At 42.9% G+C, this 12,371-nt stretch overlaps 1 non-coding gene across 1 annotated transcript; it reads right to left on the bottom strand.

Annotated features, from left to right (window-relative positions):
• Window positions 1-7,195: 7,195 nt before the first annotated feature.
• On the bottom strand, window positions 7,196-7,324 carry LOC125405115 (small nucleolar RNA SNORA28). Its single transcript, XR_007233467.2, has one exon. It is a non-coding gene; the product is annotated as a small nucleolar RNA SNORA28 (small nucleolar RNA).
• Window positions 7,325-12,371: the final 5,047 nt, after the last annotated feature.

The following is a 12,371-nucleotide window of genomic DNA, read 5'->3' as shown; positions in this document are numbered from 1 at the left end:
AATAAATCCTTTCCTCCTCAAGTTGCTTTTGGTCGTAGTGTTTTATCATAGCAGTAGGACCCCTGAGACATCTGGTAACGTTTTACCATCTACTTCTTTAATTCCCCTTTGTACAAAATCAAACATATTCATATATTCCATGGATGAAAGCATGGACCTCTTGTGGGGTGATAATTCTGCCTTTCCAAAATTTATAAACCAAAAAAGGAAGAACAGTAATTGGTCTTAATATCAGCCTGAGTCTGATATAGGTGTAAATTCTGAAAGATCAGAGAAGCAAAGGAGCCAGCCACTAGAGAGACCTTCAGACCAAAGTGGGCAAGATTCTGTCTGCATAAATCCTCAGACAGAATGCTCTGAACTCCTGTTTTCCTGCCTCCACCTCCCTAGTGCTGGGATTAAAGGCCTGTGACTCTTAAGCACTAGTATTAAAGGTGTGAGCCACCACCACCTGGCTCTGTTTCTCTTTTAGACTGGATAAATCTGTGTAGCCCAGGATGGCCTCGAACTCACAGATACCTGTCTGCCTCTGCCTCACAAGTGCTGGGATTAAAGGTGTGTGCCACCACTGCCTGGCCTCTATGGCTAACTAGTGTGGCTATCTCTGCACTCTGATCTTCAGGCAAACTTCGTTATAGCACAAACAAAATATCACCAAAGGGTGTCTCTGTGTAAAAGCCCTGGCTCTCTTGGAACTATAGACCAGGCTGACCTCAAACTCACAGAGACCTAACGGGAGCTACTCAGTACCAACCTCAGCCCTCTCACAGGGTCCAGAACAGGACGTCTGTTCTATGGCAAGCAAAAACTGGCTGGGAGAAGGAATCTGAGAAGTAGAACAAACTGACTCAAGCATGTTTCCTCTGCATGTTTCTTTATTCCTTGGGCAAGGAAGAAAAAAGGGCTGTTCCCGACAAGACTTTCAGTATTTATACACATACAGAGAAGTTAGAGATTCCTCAGGAACAAGGTTTCAGTATTTATACACATACAGACAAGTGAGGAATTCCACAGGCAGTAACAATAGTATCAAGCTTGCATTTCACAGAATCACAAAGGCAGGTAAGGGAGGCCTCTTACATCTCAGAGGGTGTGGGTGTGAAGCTCCCCGGCAGATATCAGGAGAATTAAGAATGGGACTTTAAATCACTGCAGAGTTTAAGAAGTTTTCATGCACTAACTACATTTCTTAAGTGTAACTAGAAGCTTATGGCTAATAATAATTGTAGAAAAACACAGCAGTGCTGTTGGCACCTTCTGAGGGTTCCGCTTCCTTTCCCGGTGGTTGGTAATCATAGCAACCCGAGGTCTTGGGAGGAAGGCAAGGTGCTTGATTTGCATCATCCCTAGCTGGCTGAGTTAAAAGGAATCTCTTTGGAGATTTTGCTTCCAACTCCAGCAGGGTGCCTACCAGCACCCAGGTTAGCTGATTTCTTTCTGAGGCTGGTTTAGTGGCTCAAGCCTCTTTCTCTCTAGGGGTAAAGGCATAAACAGTTAATCTCTTGGGCTATGATCTTGTGTTAATTAAAACCAAGGTGAAGGGTAAATACAAAATAGTAATAGCTTGTTAGGATGGAGCAAAAGACCAGTAGATTACACCTTCCTGAATTTGCTGCTAAATTCAGGGCCACGCAGACCTGTTAGTAAGAGCAGACATACTGTCTGGTCAGCGCCTCCTGCTTGGGGCTCCTTTCTTGTCAGTGAGTCCCGTAAGTAAGGGTAGTTGTGGGGAACTAACTTATATAGATTTGACTTTTAGAACAAAGGTTTGGCTGAGTGAATGCTTTCCCACCAGGGCTTCGTGGTTTGGGGGAGGGTATCCAGTTGCTTGCACAGAAAAAGTCAGGTTACCTCAATGAACGATTTATACATTGCTGGAGTATTATGGAAGGGGGAAACGTCATGATTCCACAAGACTTTTACAGAATTGACAGCGACTATGAAAAGGACAAGTGTTCCAGAAGCTCCGCAGTTGGGTTCTCCATGTGGAGTGTCTGTGTCCTTCCCGTGATCTGTCTATTGATCTGGCAGCTGTTCCTTTGCTGTGTAACCTTGTGGGCTTGTGACAGATCCATTTACCACTGCCTCCAGAGTACTGGGATTAAAGGCATGTGCCACCATGCCCGGCTCAATAAAATACTCTTTAAAAATTATAGGAATGAGTGAAGTGATCTTGAAACAATGTCCACTCCTTCATGAGTTGCTCCTTGTAGAGCTGCTTCCACTTTTGACTAGCTTCTAAATTCTGAAGAAACAGTGCACCTAATAATTAGAGTGTTAACTGTTAAATCTTTCTGTAAACTTAACAAAACTCAGCAAATCTGGTGAGCTTTAGAGTGTACAGGAATGTGTAATATAATGCTTAGCTTGCAGAACGTTTGTCTAAAGAAACTAGACTCAGAAAATGTAGTTTAGGTTTACTGTTATCTTCTAACCAAATAATAAAGGAAGGGGGGCAGAGACACACTGGATGAAGAAGACTGCTCAGAATATAGCCTTTCTGCCCAGTGTCCTTCCCTGCAATAGCTCCTCCATCCACTCAGGTTCTCCAAGGTTATCTTTTGATGTATGATGATAACACCCCCTACCATCTTCTCGGGGTGCCAGCCTTTGAATGATTTTCTTCCCACTAATCTCTCTTTCTGAATGTTTTGGCTTTTAGATAGCAAGCAGACGGACTTTGTTCTAGTAATAGTCCATTGGAGGAAACAGCCATTTCTGTGGTTCTGTTGCCAAGAATGTCTACCCTGAGCCATCTTTGAGAAAATATCAGACAAACTCATACTGATGAAATCAGCAATATAGCCAGCCGATTGATGCTCTTTAAAGATATGCAAGGTCATAAAAGACAACATGAGGTGTGACAGTTGTGTAGCTTGGTCTGTTTGTAGGGCTCCTAGCAGTGGGACCAGAATCTGTCCATGGCTCTTGAATTGGCTTTTGGGAACCCAACCCCTGAGCTGGGTTGCCTTGCCCAACCTTGATACAGGGGGAGGAACTTGGTCCTGCCTCAACTTGATGTGCCATGGTGTGTTGATTGATTCCCATGGAAGCCCTGCCCCTTTCTGAATGGAGACAGTGGAGGGGGGTGTTTAGAAGGGAGTGGACGAAGGAGAGAGGAAACTGGTCAGTATGAAAAATAAAAATAGGGAAAAAATGAAGAACTGGGAAGTTTTAGAGACAGGAAGCCAAAGGCATCAAGAGATCCTTGCAGCCAGGCAATGGTAGCACACGCCTTTAATCCCAGCACTTAAGAGGCAGAGGCAGGCAAATCTCTTAAATCTGAAGCCAGCCTGATCTACAGAGCTAGTTCCAGGACAGTCAACCAGGGTTACACAGAGAAACCTTGTCTCAAAAAAAGAGAGAGAGAAAGATTCTTGCAACATTGGTGAAATTTGCATAAGGTCTTTGCTTTGGTTAATAGTGTGACAGTGATGATTAAGATGTTTGCCTTAGAGGAAGCTGGGTAAATGATATGTGGAATCACTGTTCTGTGTATTTTAGCTTCCAATAAAAAGTTAAAAGTATTTAAATAACCTCCGTGTTTGTGTACACACAAACACTAGGGACTGAACCCACTGGCTCAATGTATTTTGAACACTTATGTGGTAATACTAAAGAGTTCCACAATAGCCCGGAATGGAGTATGACAAAGGTTTATTTATTTAGGGATAAACTCACATTAAAGGTAGCAATCCATAGTCCTCTGTATGCACTGGGAACCGGGAACCAAATCCAGCAGAAAAAAGGACCATGCATGCTTTTTGTCTGCACTTGTACATGCGACCATGCCCAAAGTGGGCCGATATCTTAAAGGTTATTATTGACTGAAGAAGTGAGTTCCCACAACACACTTACATGGTTGATCTACCACCAAACTACAGCTAGGTCATCAAAAACTTATTTAATGAACATCAGAGCCAGTTACTCGGGTTTGAAGTAAATAAGATGGTAGGAATCCATGAGACGGTCAAAGTACATCGCTGGGGAGAGGCACAGAAGTAGGAAAGACTGTGGTTGTTTAAAAAAAAAGTGAAGTTAGGTGTTACTCAAAGAAAGCCTTGGAGAATATAAATAATGCGGATGAGAAGAGAATACCCAGTTTAGAACCCAAATCTTTCACTGCTTTACCAGTCCTAGTTAAATAGATTGTTAACGCTTCTCCAAGGCCACTTGTGCATTGGAGGTGCAAACTGGAAAACATGCACTCTCCAGAAGGCCATGCTCTGATCCAGAAATGCATCCACATACCCCTCTGGGAAGTTTTGGCCTGAAAATACTGCTCTAGACACGCATAAGATTCAAAGAGACTCAAAGCGTGTCCAACTTAATGAGGTTGAGGCAACTCATACAGCAATTTAAAAAGCCATTCTAAAAATAAAATCCAAAGATACACAAATCTGATACATACTAAGTAGTAGGAAAATATTTAAAATCCATTTTCCATAATTAAACCATTGTTTTTCTATAAGAGTAGAAAACTTTGTATCTGCAGTAAAAAGAATTCAATATATAGCATACAGTGGTCTCAATTCTAACCAATGTGTTTCAGGCAGGGTTCATTACTGCTTTTGTATGGCTTGATGACACACAAGTGTAAAGTGTTAATGTTGTATGTTCAGAATGAAGGGAAATCTCAGGTTATAATATGAGAGTACTGCCAGAAACAATTTGGATTTTTTAAGCCAATTAATTAATTTTGGTCGTTACACATCCAGAAACCTTTTACTGTTGCCAGAGAATCTGTGGTACCCACACTCTGTTATCTACCGTATTTAAGTCCACTACTCATAGTTTTAAAAGTTTTATATTAAACCATGATTAAATCAAAGTCATCATGATTTAATTGTCTCTAGAAATGCCCTTTTAGACATCACAGAGGTGTGTTATTGATCTCCTAGTTATCTCTCAGTCTAATGTTGAAGGTAAAGATTAACTGTCATGAACTGTCATGATGGCTCAGCTGGTAAAGACGCTTGCCTGAGTCTGGTCACCCTACATGGTGGAAGAAGAAAACTGACTCCAGTGAGCTGTCTTCTGATCTTTACACATGCTGTGGCACAACATGCTTCCACTACCACATATACATACAAATGCATATAAAAGTAAAAAAGAATTTCTGAGGCGAGTCCTCAGAAATTTGCAGGCCAGCTGGCTTGAAGTATGGCAAACACCAGAAGAGATTCTGACTCAAAAGAGTTCAAAAAAGTGCCAGAGGTTATCCTGTGATCTCTGTGTGTACGTGTGACCTGCACTCAGAAATATACACATTTTTTAATTAACAGAATTTAACTGTTCCTTGAAGCAAAATAGCACATATAATCTGCACTCAATTTTTCCTGAGTTCTTGAGTGTTTTAAGCTTATATTCAGGGAGTCTATAGCTCAGTCTTGTTTTTTTAATGCATTTATTTTATTTGCATGTGTGTCTGTTCATGCTTGTGTGAATTATGTGCCCTGTATGTGTTCAGGATCTACAGAGCACAAGAGGACATCACATCCCCTGGAACTGGAATTACAGACAATTGTGAGCTGCCATGTGGGTTCTGGGATTTGAACCCCAGGCCTCTGGAAGAGCAGCCCAGTGCTCTTAACCACTGAACCATCTCTCCAGTCCCTCAGTCATATTACAACTCAATGTATGGCTTTATCCTATATGAAAGTGATATTATGGAGTTAGGATTTTCAGTAATTTTTATTTCATTTTCTACAGTGCTGGGGATTAAACCCAAGGCTTCATGTATGCTAAGCACATACTCTACTACCAAGCTATGCCCTTGTACCCTTAGCCTCTATGCTTTGAATTTTGATCTTCTCCCAGGCTAGTGAGGTATGATATGTTATACTCTCACAGCTTGGGACAGCTGGTTTTGTGTAACACTCACTGCACACCCTGCTGTGCTGTCAGTAGTGTGATGGTTAATTCTACTTGTCAGCTTGATTCTATCTGGAATCAACTAAAAGACAAGCCTCTGGGTACACCTGTTAGGTATTATCTAGATAAAAATAACCTCTGGGCATGGCTGTGAGAGATTTTCTCTTTTTAAAAAATACGTATTTCAGGCTGGAGAGATGATTCAGTGGTTAAGAGCATTGCCTGCTCTTCCAAAGGTCCTGAGTTCAATTCCCAGCAACCACATGGTGGCTCACAACCATCTGTAATGGGGTCTGGTGCCCTCTTCTGGCCTGCAGGCATACACACAGACAGAATATTTTTGTACATAATAAATAAATAAATATTTTAAAAATATGTATTTCTTTATTGCCAGGCGGTGGTGGCATACACCTTTAATCTCAACACTCAGGGGGCAGAGGCAGCCTGAACTCTGAGTTCAAGGCCAGCCTAGTATATAGAGAGAATTCCAGGACAGCCAGGGCTACACAGAGAAACTCTATCTCAAAAAAAGAAATTTTTTTTTTAAATTATGTGTAGGTGTGTGTTGTGTCGGTGTGTGTGTACATGTAGGTATGTGTATGTGAGTGCAGGTGCCTACAGAAGCCAGAAGCGGTGTCAGAGGATCTGGAGTCAAAGACTGCGAACTGCCTGACCTGTGGGTGCTTAGAACCAAGCACCTGCCTCTGAAAGAACAATAGCAAGTGTTCTTAACTACTGAGCCATTGCTGTAGCCCAAGGGATTTTAACTGCATTAGCTCTAGTGGGAAGACCCACTCTGATTGTAGGCAGCAGCTTCTAGCACCAGGGGAAACATTTGCTTTTATTTTGTTGTTTGCTTCTTTGTCCTGTTGGTGAGTTCATCTTCCCTGTGGATGAGTTCACTCTCATTGTGACTGCTGCTGTCATTGCTGCTGACATCAGAACCCAGCTTCTTCAGCCTTCCAGCCTGAACTGAAGACCAGTGGCCAAGAATCTTCTGGGACTACTGAGGCCCCCAGCTGAGTAGATGGAGCAGCTAACAGTTCATTGTTTCTCCAGTGTTAGGGCAGCCATTGTTGGGTTACCTAAACCACATCCTGTAAGTCAATTTAATAAATCCCCCATTCTATGTTCAACTATATTCATTGGTTCTGTTTTTCTATACATAATAAATTAAGATATCCAGTGCTTTGTTTTTCTTTGTGTGTGTGTGTGTGTGTATGTGTGTGTGTGTGTGTGTATGTGTGAAGTTGTGTGATTGTGTGACATGTATCAGAGGACAACTTCCTTTCACGTTTTTTAAAATTTTTTTTTAAAAAATATTGTTTGAGCCTGTATAACAGCTTGTCTCATGAGGAAGAGAACACCGGAATAGGTTAGACTTTCTTGCTATAGCAAGCTCAAATTCCTTTCACTTTTTTATATGGGCTTCAGGGACTGAACGTAAGTCATCAGGAGCTTCCATGTGTGACAAGTACATTTATCCATTGAGAGGTTTTGTTTTGTTTTTCGAGACAGGGTTTCTCTGTGTAACAGCCCTGGCTCTCCTTTGTATCCTTTGTAGACCAGGCTGGCTTTGAACCCACAGAGATCCGCCTGCCTCTGCCTCCCAGAGTGCTGGGATTAAAAGCGTGTGCCCTCACACCTGGCTCATTGAGACATCTCGATGATGCCCATCCAACACTGTATTATAAAGCAGGTTCTGTGTTAGATGACTGTCCAACTACCAGCAAGTGTCTTTAGCATATAAGGATAACTATTGTATCCGTTACTTCCCTCATTGCTGTGAAAACATATGTGACAGAAGCAACTGAATGAGGGAGAGTTATTTTGGCTCACAGTTCATAGGTGCAGTCCATCATCATAGTGGAGAACATGGTGGCAAAAACACAAGACAGCAGGTCACGCTGCACCCAAATTCAGGGAGTGGGGAATGATAGATGCTGATGCTCAGTGTGCTTTCTCCTTTGTATTCCATCAGGGGCCCCCAACTCATAAAATGGTGCTGCCCATGTGTGGGGGCGGGACTTCCAATCCAATTTACTCAATCTAGAAACCTTGTAGTCTAGGTAATTCTAGTGCCTGTTGATAACCAGTGTTAACCAGCACAGTTGGGATAAGCTGTGTCGTTCATAATTTAGGCACATTAGATGTATTTTCAAGCCAGTAATGGGCACATGCCTAAAATTCCAACACCTGGAGAGAAGCAAAGAAGAGAAGTCCCAGGCCTGCCTGGACTACATTGTGAGACCCTGTCTCAACAAAACATAACAGACAAAAAGATGGCCTGAGTCTGATCCCTGGGGCCCACATGGTGGGTGGAGAGAACAGCTCAGACCTTAGCATGACTGACTCCATGATGAAAGTACCATCCCAACCAGACCATAAACTCAGCACATAGACAGCACCACTTGCCAAAACAAAAACAAGGGCCTAATCCATCAGAATCCATAGTTCTGGGAAAGTTTCTAAATGTACTAACCTTGCTTTAGGCTTTTGTAGTTAACTTCTGGCTAACCATTCTTGTTGACTGATTTTTGTCAACCCGAAATATTTTTTTTTTGTGCTTGAAAGCTCACCTTAAAAAAGGCTCAGGGCTATACTGGGTTCCCAAACACCTAGTGTAGTTACCAACCAGCTAATAAAGACTTTCTATGAGTTTCAGCCTATGTCCAAGGAGTCTTCCCTAATACCCCACAACGCAGCCAGGCAGTGGTGGTACATGCCTTTAATCCCAGCACTTGGGAGGCAGAGGCAGGTGGATCTCTGTGAGTTGGAGGCCAGCCTGGTCTACCTACAAGAGATAGTTCCAGGACAGGCTCCAAAGCTACAGAGAAACCGTGTCTTCAAAAACAAAAGGAGAAGGAGGGGGGAGGGAGAAGAAGAAGAAGAGGAGGAGGAGGAGAAGGAGGAGAAGAAGGAGAAGAAGAAGAAGAAGAAGAGGAGGAGGAGGAGGAGGAGGAGGAGAAGAAGAAGAAAGAAGAAGAGGAGGAGGAGAAGAAAAAGAAGAAGAAGAAGAAAAAGAAGAAGAAGAAGACCCCACAACACCTCAAGTTGTCCTCTGACCATTTGTCTTGGTTTTTTCCCCTCACAATTTTAGAAACTAAGAAATACATGATTAAGGTACCAACTGCATTCACTAAGATTGTGTATTTTTAAAGATTTATTCTGTTTGATTTTGTGCGTAGAAGTGTTTTGCCTGCATATATATATGTGTGTACAACATATGTGTGCCTGGTGCCCATGGAAGTCAGAAGAAGGCATTGGATTCCCAGAAACAAGAGTTACAGATGGTTGTGAGCCACCATGTGGGTGCTGGGAATCAAATCTGGGTCCTCTGCAATAACAAGTGCTCTTTAATGCTGTGCTATCTCTCCAGCCCTGATGCAAGCCTGTTCATGGCAGCATTAATCAACAGATGAGAACAGTTTTCCAGGAGTCAAATAAGTGCTCTCCAAAAGACCCCACTTTCTACACTGTTGGCCTGGGATTAGGTTTCCAACACTGAGCTTGGGGTACACACGTAGAGTTCAGTAGTGACTCTAATCACAGCATTTGAAGTGACTTTCTTTTTATGACAAGACCTATTAATTACATAGCTCTGCCTGTCCTGGAACTCGCTGTATAGGCCAGACTGGCCTCAGACTCACAGAGATCCACCTGCTTCTGCCTGCGGAGTACTGGGTTTAAAGGTATACACCACCATGCCTATTCAGCCAGTTTTGAAGTGGCTTTAAAATATGCCCACAAAGCAGGGAATGGTAGTATCTGCCTTTAATCCCAGCAACTAAGAGGCAGAGGCAGGTGGATCTTTATGAATAGAAGACTACCCTGGTCTGATTCCCAGGTCTGCAAGAGCTATACAATGAAACTTTGTCTAAGCAAGAATAAAATAAAATAGGACCACAAATTTTTGACACTCCATTGAGTGTGGTCTATTCTTACTGACTCAGTTCTGGCAAACGGAAGTGAGTGACTCCTGAAATGAGTTCAAGCATCTTCTTTCCCATCTCGTTCTGATGACTCACTCTGGAGGAATTAGCATCAAGCAGCTCAGTGATGGCCCATGTCCTGTTAGCATGAGTAGAAGCAGTCCTTGGAAGGGACCCTTAACACCAGGGCACCCTCAGGAGGATCAGAAACTCTGTTGACATTCTCTCTGCAGCTTACACACATAGACACTCAGCAACTGGACCTGTAGTTATGGAAATTTAAGATAGCAATGGTGTTTTCAGTTGCTCCTTGGGGTAATATGTTATACTGTAATAGGTGATGCATACACTGACCAGCTTCCCATAGGGGTCCCATTTTTATGTCTGTTCTTTGCTTTAAAAAAAATGGAATCATTCTGAAGGATTCCCATCCCTGTTTGTTGCTGGAAGCTCCATATAGTGACTGTCACAAGCACCATCTTACTCTTGATACCTTACCAAGTTCCCTCAATTCCCTAACATTCAAACTAAGAAGTCCTGGCCTAAGGTCAGATCTGCTATGCCAGAGCTAGGTGTGCTTTTCTGGAATGTACAACATTGATCCCCAGAACCTATGCAGACAGATTCATCTTTTTTTAAAAATGTTTATTTATTATATATACAGTATTCTTTCTGCATGTATGCCTGAAGGCTAGAAGAGGGCACCAGACCTCATTACAGATGGCTGTGAGCCACCATGTGGTTGCTGGGAATTGAACTCAGGACCTTTGGAAGAGTAAGCAATGCTCTTAACCACTGAGCCATCTCTCCAGCCTGACAGATTCATCTTCATATGATATTCCAGTATACCCCTTTCCTCCCATCCACTCCTGCAAAATCCACAAGTTTCTGTTTCCTCGAGCATCTTACATTCTGACTGACTCATTCTCCCTGGGCAGGAGATGGAGGAGTGATGTCACCAGAAATGATGTTACACTTGTATTTCTCCCTGAGTTGTAGAAAGCAGATATCTTTGTAGAGATTAGCCTGGAGGCCTACACACAAACCTGAGCAGAGGCATGTGTCCGTTTTAGCACATGGCATCCCCCAGTGGCTGTTTGGGTCTTAAGGAGACAGGTATATCCACAAGATCAATCAGGGTATCGCCTCATTCCCTGGAGCTGGGAATAACCAGCTGTCTAGTGGTGACCAGGAACAAGCCCACAGAGCTATGGGGCAAGTCCTTGTCGGGCAGTTCCGTTTCAGGAATCCCTTAAGCCCCGAGCCTCAAAACAGAATTTGATTCAGTCTTTAGAACAGATTCTATCAGCAGTAACTGACCAGTTGGAAAGCTCCAATCCATAGGACTTAGAGAGGTTCCTTTTGGGGAGAGCAGGGGTGGCCCCTGTAGCAGCCAGGCTCAGCTCTGACTCCATTTTGTTCCTGTGGCATTGTGTTGGCACACTCACTCCTCAAAACAATCGTGATTTTAAAATGTGATTGACAGCTGGTGTCAGTCTGGAGCTGTATCCAATACAAACATTCCCTTACAGTGACCTCACAGGGTTCCTTGGCTCAGAGATGACAGACACATACTGGGTAACACAGCTATTTCTAAACACACAGAATATCTTTTAAAATTACATTTTATTTATTTATTTATTTGTTGTGTGTACGTATGTGTGAGTATGCATGCCATAGCATGCTTATGGAAGTCAAAGGACAGGTGTATGATTGTTTCTCTTTTACAATGTGAGTCCTGGAGACTGGACTCAGGTCGTCAAGTTTGGAAGCAAGTGTCTTTACTTGCTGAACCATCTTGTTGGTTCAGGCTCTCTTTCTTCCTTCCTTCCTTTCTTTCTTCCTTCCTCCCTTCCTTCCTTCCTTCTTCCCTTTTATGCTTTCTTGCTTTCTTTTTGTTTTGTTTTGTTTTTAACAGAATTTCTCTGTGTAGCCCTGGCTGTCCTGGTACTCACTCTGTAGACCAGGCTGGCCTACACAAATCACAGAGATCTGCCTGCCACTGCTTCCTGAGTGCTGAGACTAAAGGTTTGCACTACCACCACTGGGCTCAGGGTCTCTTTTTTATTAATTTAATTTGTAAGTTCACTATGTGGGTGAGATGGGTGCATGTTACAATGGGCTTTGACTACTTAAGAGTTGCCATTAGAAAAAAAATCTCGTCATGACTGGAGAAATGGCTCCATGGTTAAGAACCCTGGCTGCTCTTCCAGAGGCCCTGAGTTCAACACCCAGAAACCACATAGTGTCTCACAATAATCTGTAATGAGATCTGGTGCCCTCTTCTGGTCTACAGGCATACATGCAGACAGAACACTGTGTACATAATGTGTTTTGGGGTTTTGTTTTGTTTTGTTTGTATTTTGAGACAGGGTTTCTCTATAGCTTTGGAGCCTCTCCTGGAACTCGCTCTGTAGACCAAGCTGGCCTCGAACTCAGAGATCTGCCTGTTTCTGCCTCCTGAGTGCTGGGATTAAAGGTGTGCGCCACCACTGCCTGGCAAATAAATAAATCTTAAAAAAGAAGAAGAAATCTAGTCTCAGTTCCTTTTCCTCTTCCCCTTCT

The sequence above is a fragment of the Myodes glareolus genome, chromosome 10 (genome assembly GCF_982192425.1).
Source record: "Myodes glareolus chromosome 10, mMyoGla1.1, whole genome shotgun sequence".
NCBI classification, from domain to species: domain Eukaryota; kingdom Metazoa; phylum Chordata; class Mammalia; order Rodentia; family Cricetidae; genus Myodes; species Myodes glareolus.
Note: the sequence above shows the minus strand (reverse complement) of the source record. Positions and strands in the feature narration are given on the sequence as shown.